We start from the raw sequence: 11,801 nt of genomic DNA on the forward strand, positions 1-11,801 counted from the left end.
TGTCTTCGAGATTCATGGGTTCTGGGTTGTAGTTTGATAGTTTCAGGTATCCACCACCAGCTACCCCAATTCTTTAGAACCTAAAAAGGGTTGTCTAAAGTGTGCATAAGAGTGCCCACCAGAGTGACCTCTCGGCTCCTTTTGGAATCTCTCTGCCACTGAAGCTTATTTCATTTCCTTTCACATCCCCCTTTTGGTCAAGAAGATGTTCTCCGTTCCATGATGCCAGGTCTACATTCCTCCCCGGGAGTCGTATTCCACGTTGCCAGGGAAATTCACTCCCCTGGGTGTCTGATCCCACGTAGGGGGTAGGGCAGTGATTTCACCTTTCAAGTTGGCTTAGCCAGAAAGAGAGGGCCACATCTGAGCAACAAAGAGGCATTCGGGAGGAGGCTCTTAGGCACAACCATAGGGAGGCCTAGCCTCTCCTTTGCAGCAACCGTCTTCCCAAGGGTAAAACCTGTGGTAGAGGGCTCAACCCATCAAACCACCAGTCCCTTATGTCTGTGGTCATGTTAGCAACCATCGAGGTGGGGTAGGCGAATACCCCTGCATTCTCCACAGGCTCCTCAAGGGGGCACTACATCTTTTTTTTTTTCCTTGTTTTTCTTTTCTTTTTTTTTTTTTTTTTAACTTTCCCTTCTTTTTTAAATCGACTGAATGAAAAAAAAAGTTAAAAAGAAAACAAACATACAATAAAAGAACATTTCAAAGAGACCATAACAAGGAAGTAAGAAAAAGACAACTAACCTAAGATAACTGCTTAACTTCCAACATGTTCCTACTTTACCCCAAGAAAGTTACCTAATATAGCAACATTTCTGTGAACTTGCTCCTACTATATCCATCAGAAATTAACAGACCATAGTCATTCCTGGACATCCCCAGAACGTTAAATAGCTTATCTGTTCTTCTTGGATTATTGTTCCCCCTTCCTTAATTGCTCTCTATTGCTAGTTCCCCTACATTCTACATTATAAACCATTTGTTTTACATTTTTCAAAGTTCACATTAGTGGTAGCATATAATATTTCTCTTTTTCTGCCTGGCTTATTTCGCTCAGCATTATGTCTTCAAGGTTCATCCATGTTGTCATATGTTTCACGAGATCGTTCCTTCTTACTGCTGCGTAGTATTCCATCGTGTGTATATACCACATTTTATTTATCCACTCATCTGTTGAGGGACATCTGGGTTGTTTCCATCTCTTGGCAATTGTGAATAATGCTGCTATGAACATTGGCGTGCAGATATCTGTTCGTGTCACTGCTTTCCGATCTTCCGGGTATATACCGAGAAGTGCAATCGCTGGATTGAATGGTAACTCTATATCTAGTTTTCTAAGGAACTGCCAGACTGACTTCCAGAGTGGCTGAACCATTATACAGTCCCACCAACAATGAATAAGAGTTCCAATTTCTCCACATCCCCTCCAGCATTTGTAGTTTCCTGTTTGTTTAATGGCAGCCATTCTAACCGGTGTTAGATGGTATCTCATTGTGGTCTTAATTTGCATCTCTCTAATAGCTAGTGAAGCTGAACATTTTTTCATGTGTTTCTTGGCCATTTGTATTTCCTCTTCAGAGAACTGTCTTTTCATATCTTTTGCCCATTTTATAATTGGGCTGTCTGTATTATTGTCATTGAGTTGTAGGATTTCTTTATATATGCAAGATATCAGTCTTTTGTCAGATACATGGTTTCCAAAAATTTTTTCCCATTGAGTTGGCTGCCTCTTTACCTTTTTGAGAAATTCCTTTGAGGTGCAGAAACTTCTAAGCTTGAGGAGTTCCCATTCATCTATTTTCTCTTTTGTTGCTTGTGCTTTGGGTTTAAAGTCTAGGAAGTGGCCGCCTAATACAAGGTCTTGAAGATGTTTTCCTACATTATCTTCTAGGAGTTTTATGGTACTTTCTTTTATATTGAGATCTTTGGTCCATTTTGAGTTAATTTTTGTGTAGGGGGTGAGGTAGGGGTCCTCTTTCATTCTTTTGGATATGGATATCCAACTCTCCCAGCCCCATTTGTTGAAAAGACCATTATGGCTCAGTTCAGTGACTTTGGGGGCCTTATCAAAGATCAGTCGGCCATAGATCGGAGGGTCTATCTCCGAATTCTCAATTCGATTCCATTGATCTATATGTCTATCTTTGTGCCAGTACCATGCTGTTTTGGCAACTGTGGCTTTATAATAAGCTTCAAAGTCAGGGAGTGTAAGTCCTCCCACTTCGTTTTTCTTTTTTAGAGTGTCTTTAGCAATTCGAGGCATCTTCCCTTTCCAAATAAATTTGATAACTAGCTTTTCCAAGTCTGCAAAGTAGGTTGTTGGAATTTTGATTGGGATTGCATTGAATCTGTAGATGAGTTTGGGTAGAACTGACATCTTAATGACATTTAGCCTTCCTATCCATGAACATGGAATATTTTTCCATCTTTTAAGGTTCCCTTCTATTTCTTTTAGTAGAGTTATGTAGTTTTCTTTGTATAGGTCTTTTACATCTTTGGTTAAGTTTATTCCTAGGTACTTGATTTTTTTAGTTGCTATTGAAAATGGTATCTTTTTCTTGAGTGTCTCTTCAGTTTGTTCATTTCTAGCATATAGAAACATTACTGACTTATGTGCATTAACCTTGTATCCCGCTACTTTGCTAAATTTGTGTATTAGCTCCAGTAGCTGTATCGTCGATTTCTCAGGGTTTTCTAGATATAAGATCATATCACCTGCAAACAATGACAGTTTTACTTCTTCTTTTCCAATTTGGATGCCTTTTATTTCTTTGTCTTGCTGGATTGCCCTGGATAGCACTTCCAGCACAATGTTGAATAACAGTGGTGACAGCGGGCATCCTTGTCTTGTTCCTGATCTTAGAGGGAAGGCTTTCAGTCTCTCACCATTGAGTACTACGCTGGCTGTGGGTTTTTCATATATGCTCTTTATCATGTTGAGGAAGTTTCCTTCAATTCCTACCTTTTGAAGTGTTTTTATCAAAAACGGATGTTGGATTTTGTCAAATGCTTTTTCAGCATCTATTGAGATGATCAATTGATTTTTCCCTTTTGACTTGTTAATGTGTTGTAATACATTGATTGATTTTCTTATGTTGAACCATCCTTGCATGCCTGGAATGAACCCCACTTGGTCATGGTGTATGATTTTTTTAATGTGTCTTTGGATTCGATTTGCAAGTATTTTGTTGAGGATTTTTCATGTATATTCATTAGGGAGATTGGCCGGTAGTTTTCCTTTTTTGTAGCATCTTTGCCTGGTTTTGGTATTAGATTGATGTTAGCTTCATAAAATGAGTTAGGTAGTGTTCCATTTTCTTCAATGTTTTGAAAGAGTTTGAGTAAGATTGGTGTCAGTTCTTTCTGGAAAGTTTGGTAGAACTCCCCTGTGAAGCCATCTGGCCCTGGGCATTTATTTGTGGGAAGATTTTTGATGACTGATTGGATCTCTTTGCTTGTGATGGGTTGGTTGAGGTCTTCTATTTCTTCTCTGGTCAGTCTAGGTTGTTCATATGTTTCCAGGAAATTGTCCATTTCCTCTACATTATCCAGTTTGTTGCCATACAGTTGTTCATAATATCCTCTTATAATTTTTTAAATTTCTTTGGGATCTGCAGTTATGTCACCTTTTTCATTCATTATTTTGTTTATATGGGTCTTCTCTCTTTTTGATTTTGTCAGTCTAGCTAGGGGCTTGTCAATCTTGTTGATCTTCTCAAAGAACCAACTTTTGGTGATATTTATCCTCTCTATTGTTTTTTTGTTCTCTATGTCATTTATTTCTGCTTTAATCCTTGTTATTTCTTTTCTTCTACTTGGTTTAGGATTGGTTTGCTGTTCATTTCTAGCTTCTTCAGTTGATCCATTAGTTCTTTGATTTTGGCTCTTTCTTCCTTTTTAATATATGCGTTTAGTGCTATAAATTTCCCCCTTAGCACTGCTTTTGCTGCATCCCATAGGTTTTGGTATGTTGTGTTCTCATTTTCATTCGTCTCTATATATTTAGCAATTTCTCTTGCTATTTCTTCTTTAACCCACTGATTGTTTAGGAGTGTGTTGTTTAACCTCCAGGTATTTGTGAATTTTCTAAGTCTCTGATGGTTATTGACTTCTAATTGTATTCCATTGTGGTCAGAGAATGTGCTTTGAATAATTTCAATCTTTTTAAAGTTATTGAGGCTTGTTTTATGTCCCAGCATATGATCTATTCTGGAGAAAGTTCCGTGAGCACTAGAAAAGTATGTGTATCCTGGTGATTTGGGATGTAATGTCCTGTATATGTCTGTTAAATCTAATTCATTTATCAGATTGTTTAGGTTTTCAATTTCCTTATTGGTCTTCTGTCTGGTTGATCTATCTATAGGAGAGAGTGATGTGTTGAAGTCTCCCACAATTATTGTGGAAACATCAATTGCTTCCTTTAGTTTTGCCAGTGTTTCTCTCATGTATTTTTTGGCACCTTGATTGGGTGCATAGACATTTACGATTGTTATTTCTTCTTGCTGAATTGCCCCTTTTACTAGTATGTATTGGCCTTCTTTGTCTCTCAAAACATCCCTACATTTGAAGTCTATTTTATCTGAGATTAATATTGCTACACCTGCTTTCTTTTGGCTGTAGCTTGTATGAAATATTTTTTTCCATCCTTTCACTTTCAGTTTCTTTGTGTCCCTGTGTCTAAGATGAGTCTCTTGTATGCAACATATTGATGGTTCATTTTTTTTGATCCATTCTGCAAATCTATATCTTTTAATTGCGGCGTTTAATCCATTTACATTCATCGTTATAACCGTGAAGGCATTTCTTGAATCGGCCATCTTATCCTTTGGTTTATGTTTGTCATATTTTTCCCCTCTGTCTATTAATATCTTTTATTGTACCCATACCGAATCTCTTTAGTACTGAACCTTTCTCCAAGTCTCTCTGTCCTTTCTTTGTTTCTCTGTCTGTAGGGCTCCCTTTAGTATCTCCAGTAGGGCAGGGCTCTTGTTAGCAAATTCTCTCAGCATTTGTTTGTCTGTGAAAAATTTAAGCTCTCCCTCAAATTTGAAGGAGAGCTTTGCTGGATAAAGTATTCTTGGCTGGAAATTTTTCTCAGTCAGAATTTTAAATATATCGTGCCACTGCCTTCTTGCCTCCATGGTGGCTGCTGAGTAGTCACTACTTAGTCTTATGCTGTTTCCTTTGTATGTGGTGAATTGCTTTTCTCTTGCTGCTTTCAGAACTTGCTCCTTCTCTTCTGTGTTTGACAGTGTGATCAGTATATGTCTCGGAGTGGGTTTATTTGGATTTATTCTATTTGGAGTTCGCTGAGCATTTATGATTTGTGTATTTATGTTGTTTAGAAGATTTGGGAAGTTTTCCCCAACAATTTCTTTGAATACTCTTCCTAGACCTTTACCCTTTTCTTCCCCTTCTGGGACACCAATGAGTCTTATATTTGGACGTTTCATATCATCTATCATATCCCTGAGGTCCATTTCGAATTTTTCAATTTTTTTCCCCATTCTTTCTTTTATGCTTTCATTTTCCATTCTGTCATCTTCGAGGTCACTGATTCGTTGTTCAACTTCCTCTAGTCTTGTACTATGAATGTCCAGAATCTTTTTAATTTGGTCAACAGTTTCTTTAATTTCCCTAAGATCATCCATTTTTTTATTTAGTCTTGCAATGTCTTCTTTATGCTCTTCTAGGGTCTTCTTGATTTCCTTTGTCTCCCGTACTATGGTCTCATTGTTCATCTTTAGTTCTTTGAGTAGCTGCTCTAGGTGCTGTGTCTCTTCTGATCTTTTGATTTGGGTGCTTGGGCTTGGGTTATCCATATCGTCTGGTTTTTTCATATGCTTTATAATTTTCTGTTGTTTTTGGCCTCGTGGCATTTGCTGAACTTGATAGGGTTCTTTTAGGATTTGTAGACCAATTGAAGTCCTTATCTCTAATTTATCAGATGTACAGCTTCGTGGAGTACCCTTTCTCTAACTAACCTGCAGGTGGCGTCCATGAGCCACCTGTTCTCCACAAGCCAGTTCTCCCCTGCTTAGCCTTTTTGGTGAGTGGGGGAGTGAGTCTTGTGGGGTCCAATTGGTGTACCAAGCTTGCGTGTGTAGTTGGTGTTGTCTGCCCTGTATATGGGGCATGTTTCTGGGCAGTCAGGGAGGGGAGGGTGGCTCTAACAATCAAATCTCCCTGTTGATTCTAGAGTTTTAAGGCTGCTGCAATAGTCTAATCCTTCAGTTCAGTCCTGCCACAGTTTGTCTCTGCCACTGACCCACAAGTCCTTGGTATTGGCGTATGGCTCCTGAGACTTGCAAGTGGGCCCCTCTTCCAGGCCGTGCACCCCGGGTCCTCTGTTGAGGGATGACTGTGCTATGTCACAGGTGAGTGCCGTCCCCCCAGGGCGGTTCTGGGCTGCTGGGCTGTGTAGGGAGGCTCCCAGTCTGCTGAAATGATGGCTGAATGGGGCTTTGTTAATTCACACTGCTCCACCTTCCCAAGTCTGGGACAATCAGCTGAGGTTGCAGGGAAGGCTAATGTCCACGCCCAGTTTTGTGGTGTTTGCCTGTTATTTGAAGCACTTCCGTCACACTGGGTTGTCTGGGGCAGCTCTGGGCTATGGGGCTGGCGATGGGCAGGAGTGTTTCCTGTCCACCAGGATGATGGCTGTGAGCGGACACCCCCCTTTTCTTGGGATGTTGTGGTGTTTAGTGAATTTTCTCAGCCACTGGATTATTGTGTTTTGTCTCAGAGCTCTCCTAGTTCTGCTCTTGACTTGACCTGCCCAAATTGCAGGTCTTTGAAGCTTTCTGTATTGGGCTTCTTAGAGTAATTGTTTTAGAAAAAGAAAAAAGGGTTAAAAAAAAAAAAAAAAAAAGGGCCCTCCTCAGAGATCTAATGGGTTATTGAAATGCTAAGAGACAAAGCAACCAGGGCCATTAAGGAAAGGTCCACAGGGCAGAGAGATCAGCTTTTCTTCGGGATTTGCATATGCGCCTCAGGGCCTGAGCTCAGGCCTGAGCTCTGCCCCTCCCCTTTCTATGTTCACCAGAACTCCAAAAATCCTCCGCTTTTATTTTGGAGTTTTTCATGTTGTTTTTTTTTCTATGCCTGTCTCCTCTCTGCTGGGCTGGCTGCTCTCAGATTCTCTGGTGTCTGGTCTCCGTCTATCTATGGTTGGAGTTTGGATCAGCAGAATGAGTTTCCGATAAGGGCTGCCATTGCAGTTCTCCCTTCTCCTTCCCGGAGCTGACAGCCCCTCCTCCCACGGGACTGAGCCTGGCAGGGAGGGGCGTGGGTCCCCTGGCCGCAAAAACTTACAGATTTCGCTGATCTCAGCAGTTCCACGTTTTCATGAGTGTTGTATGAAGTATGCCCAAAGTCAGATTGCTCTGTGGTGTCCAGTCCACGCAATTCCTGGCTTTCTACCTACTTTCCTGGAGGAGTAACTAAAACATACAGCTCACTAGTCTGCCATCTTGCCCCGCCTCCTCGTATGGGCTTTTTATATATTAAGCATTTTAAGCATTTATGTTTTATATTTATTGACACTATTTTTCCTCAGTTTTCTTGCCCTTTGATTTTATGCTTTTTGGTTTTAAAAACCTTTAAACTTTTTATGAATTCAAATCATTAGTTAATTTTTCCATAATTTAGAAGATTCCTGACCATGAGATTTGATCAATATTTACTTTTTGATTTGTTTGATTTAACTTTTCAATTCATTTCTGGAATTTATTTTAAAGTATAAAATGTTTTGTGAGGATCTTCTAAATATATTTGTTTTTTCCACATAGCTAACTATTGTGCCTGGACCATTGTTTCCCTATTACTTATCAATGTCATCTTAATTTATTTAAATTTTTATATATAATAGTGATTTTCTGAGCCATATTTTTGTACTAATCTGCCCTTACATCACCGCCATAATACTTCAGTGATTGTAGTTTCATAATATTTTGTAATCCAGGGAGCAATTCTCCCCTCAATACTCTTATTTCTCATAATTTATTATTTCTGATGAATTTTATAATCCTTTTTCATTGTTATTTCCCATCTCCCTAAATCTTATGTTTAATTACACAACTGATGTATCCTTATCATAATACAATAAATGTAAACAAAAAACGTAGTGTTAGACTCCCCGTTTTGCTCAACCCAATCTTTCTCTTCAGATTTAACCACTATATACTACATTTTTCTTCTTGTATATTGTTTCAGTTTCCTAGGCTGCTTGCAGCAGATACGATGAAATGGGTTGGCTTTAAACAGTGGGAATTTATTAGCTTACACATTGAGGCTGTGAGAATGTCCAAATCAAGGCATCATCTAGTTGATGCTTTCTTCCTGAAGACCTGCTGCCAGTGATCCTTGGCTCCTCTGCCACACGGCAAGGCACATGGTGGCTTCTTCTGATCTCTCCCTTCTCTTCTGGGTTTCAGCCATTTCAGCTTCTTGCTTCTGTGGCTTTCTCTCCTGTATTCATCTGTTTATAAAGGACTCTAAGAAGGGGAGTAAGAGGCATCCTGAATGAGGTCCGCCACACCTTAACTGAAATAGCCTCATCAAAAGATCCTGCTTATAATGGGTCCACACCCACAGGAATGGATCGACTTTAAAAACATGCTTTTCTGGATCACATACAGCTTCAAACACCACATATATATCCTGCATTTTCCCAAGTTCTCTACTCCTTTGGTGATGGAAAGGAAAGAAGCAATTTTAATCTCCACTAATGTAATCTGTGCCCTTAAGATATACAACTCCAGAAGTTCTAGTCCCCTCCCTAAATGTTTATGACCATGCCAGCAGTGTTCTCATTTTCCACAAGTTCATCATTGCTCTCATTTGTCACCTCTTGTCCCAAACTGCTGCTCTCGTCTTCTCCAGCAACCACCTCAGTCCATAACCACTTCTCCAGGCCCAGCACCATCTCCTCTGACTTTGACCCCAAACATGGACATAGGTAGTACCTTCCTTTATCCCCCAAATCACAGTTAAGACATGGCTACCATGTTAACAGTCTTCATTAAGGATTTAAGCTGAAAAAATACAACTCAGAAAGGAAAGCTTAAAACTTGATATTGGACAGTCGGGGCGGGCTTTCCTGTCAGCGCCACGGCATGGAGGCCGAGTGGGCCGAGGCCCGCGCCTTGGAAGCCAAGATAGCAGTCCTGAGGCGGGCGTGTGGGGAGCCGCCGGGGCTCCAGGAAGAGACCTCCGGAGCTCGAAAAGCAGGTCAAGAAATATACCAGTCAGATCCTAAAGGATGGGAGTCTTCAAGTGATCCAAGACTTCAGCTTGGACATTTAGAATCCGAACTTTCATTTCTAAGTACGCTTACTGGCATCAATATTAAGAAATTACTCCAGGGAAACAGAGGACCTAACAAGCACTGAGACGACAGAACAGAATACAAAGAAAGTTCTATAAAAACACAGATTATCAGGAAATTGCTTCAAGGTTACATTTCAACTTGAATTTTAGATTCTGGAAATTCAGAATGAGGAGAGCTTATCTTCTGTTGTTACTGACCTCAGCATAATAATGGAACCCATAGAATATTCAGAATTAAGTGGATTTGTGTCTAGAGCAGAAGAAAGAAGAGATCTTTTCATGTTTTTCAGAAGCCTACACTTTTTTGTGGTGTGGTGTGAATATCGTAAGCGCACATTTAAGCATTTCAAGATCAGAACAGTGAACAACTCTCGAGTAGCACTGACATACAAATGGGCATGTTGGAAACATATCAAATGAGAAAAAAGGATTAACTGGTTCTCTTGTTGGAAAAAGAGACTTGGCATTGTCATCGTCATTATCATCTGCGTCTTCCATATCCTTCAGCATCATATTCTTTAATCTCATGTGTGAGGGGCTCAAGAAGGGTTTGGCAGAGCACAAAGCCACGAACAGTAGGAGCACATATTCCTTCCTGTTGACTTAGTGTAGAGGACCAATCTAGAACTAAATAGACATTGAATATTAAGTTAGATTTTAAACAAATATAATACCTGCATTTATATATTACTTAAGAGCTGGCAGGAGTACAATGAAATGACATTTTTGTCCATTGCAATATGCACTGGGAACCTTAAAAATATCCTTATTTTTCACCCAATAATTCTACTTTTTGAAATCTAATCTTGGGAAATAATTCTAATGTGCACAAAAATATTCATCATGAAATTATTAATAATAGAAAAATATTAAAGACAACTATATTAGTAATGGTTAAAGGGGAATAGTAAAATAAAATCGAGTGTATTTAGTCCATGAAATATTTTGGAACTCATAAAAAAAACTTGGGAATGAATGTACCTATTTGAAGATAAAATCTCTAATGGTAGAACCATGGATGACTTGTTTCTTTTTTTTTTTAACTTTAATTTTTATAATGAGAAAGTATTACTTTATAAGTAGAAAACTAATAAATGTTTTTTACACTTAAAAACAAAAACAAAAACATAATATTGGATAAAATTGCTCCTAGGATCCACCAGTAGAATTTTCTTACTGGCCATCTCTTGCCTATGCTCTTACTGCCACTTCCAAAGGTCTCTTTAAATCCCCTGTATGCGGGTCACTTCTTGTTGGTTTCCTCTTCTCCAGGACAGGCACCAATTTTACTGCCAGGTGGTGAAATAAAAATTGTCCTTGCAAGTCTCTTAAAGAGCCTAAAATGCATAGTATGTTTTGTTTTTTGTATGTCATTCCATAGAAGGATTTTTAAAAATTCTTCTAATTCTTTATTATCAGTGTTTCTCTGCAGTCCTCAGTCGTTCACTTTCTTTCTCAAGGAAACCATCTTACTTACCTGGCCTCTTCTGTTTATAGTTGGGAAAACTTTAAAACATTCACACATTGTTTTCAAGGAGTAAGGTGCACTATTTAAATAATTACTTATCTGTTTTAGCCAGTAGTTGAATTCTTTTAAGTTAAATGCCTATGGTATGGTGTAAAGATAATAAGACTATCTTTGCATTTTACACTACCAAACAGAAAGCCTAACATCTCAGTCTGAAGCATCTTGATGCTTTTGTATTTTGATTATCCTACTGGTTCAGGCCTTCTCCAAGAACAGTCGCAAAATAGATCTTGCCAATTTTTTCCTACAGAAATGTGTTCAAAGAACAGGGAGGAGGCTGGTGTAAGGGAAACAGAAAGAGTGAGGAAGACAATAATAGGAGATGAGGTTAGAAATGTAGTCTTGAGCAAGAATACGAAATAAATCATATTTTGGCTTTTACTCTGAAAAGAGAAATGGGGAGTAGTTACTGGATGGTTTTAAGCAGTTGAGTGATAATATGATTCATGTTTTGAAACAATCTGCAGCATCAAGGACCAACCAGAAGGATGGAGGAGTGTCCCCAGGGACTTACTGGAAGGACTGAAGGGATCTGAGAGGTACAAGCGGTGGCCTGTGGGAGATGCTTGGTGAGCACCCAGAGCCCCTTTTCAGGACTGAGAATGTTGATTGACTCACAGTTGAATCTCTATCTGGGAATTGCCTCTAAATGCAGGTTGCTCACTTGCCCAATGTAACCTATATCCAATGACTACTTAAGTAGGGGTAAAAAGATTTGGGATAACACTGTCCAATTCTGCTTTGAATGGAAAGGTAGCTATGAATGTCAGTATTAACCCATACAGCAACATTAAAACAGCTGAAAAAGACCTCAATTAGAGATATGAATGAAGCTGATCTGGTCAGGACTAGGACAAATCAGCCTAAAGGGTAAAGGGAAATATTTATGGTGTTTTAAAACTTCAACTTCTATGTAAGACCAAAGGAAGAGATGCCT

At 39.2% G+C, this 11,801-nt stretch overlaps 1 pseudogene; it reads left to right on the forward strand.

The window, feature by feature from the left end:
* The first annotated feature begins 9,122 nt into the window (after positions 1 to 9,122).
* Positions 9,123 to 9,756, forward strand: LOC119511136 (annotated as a pseudogene).
* Positions 9,757 to 11,801: the final 2,045 nt, after the last annotated feature.

The sequence above is a fragment of the Choloepus didactylus genome, chromosome 2 (genome assembly GCF_015220235.1).
Source record: "Choloepus didactylus isolate mChoDid1 chromosome 2, mChoDid1.pri, whole genome shotgun sequence".
NCBI lineage: Eukaryota > Metazoa > Chordata > Mammalia > Pilosa > Megalonychidae > Choloepus > Choloepus didactylus.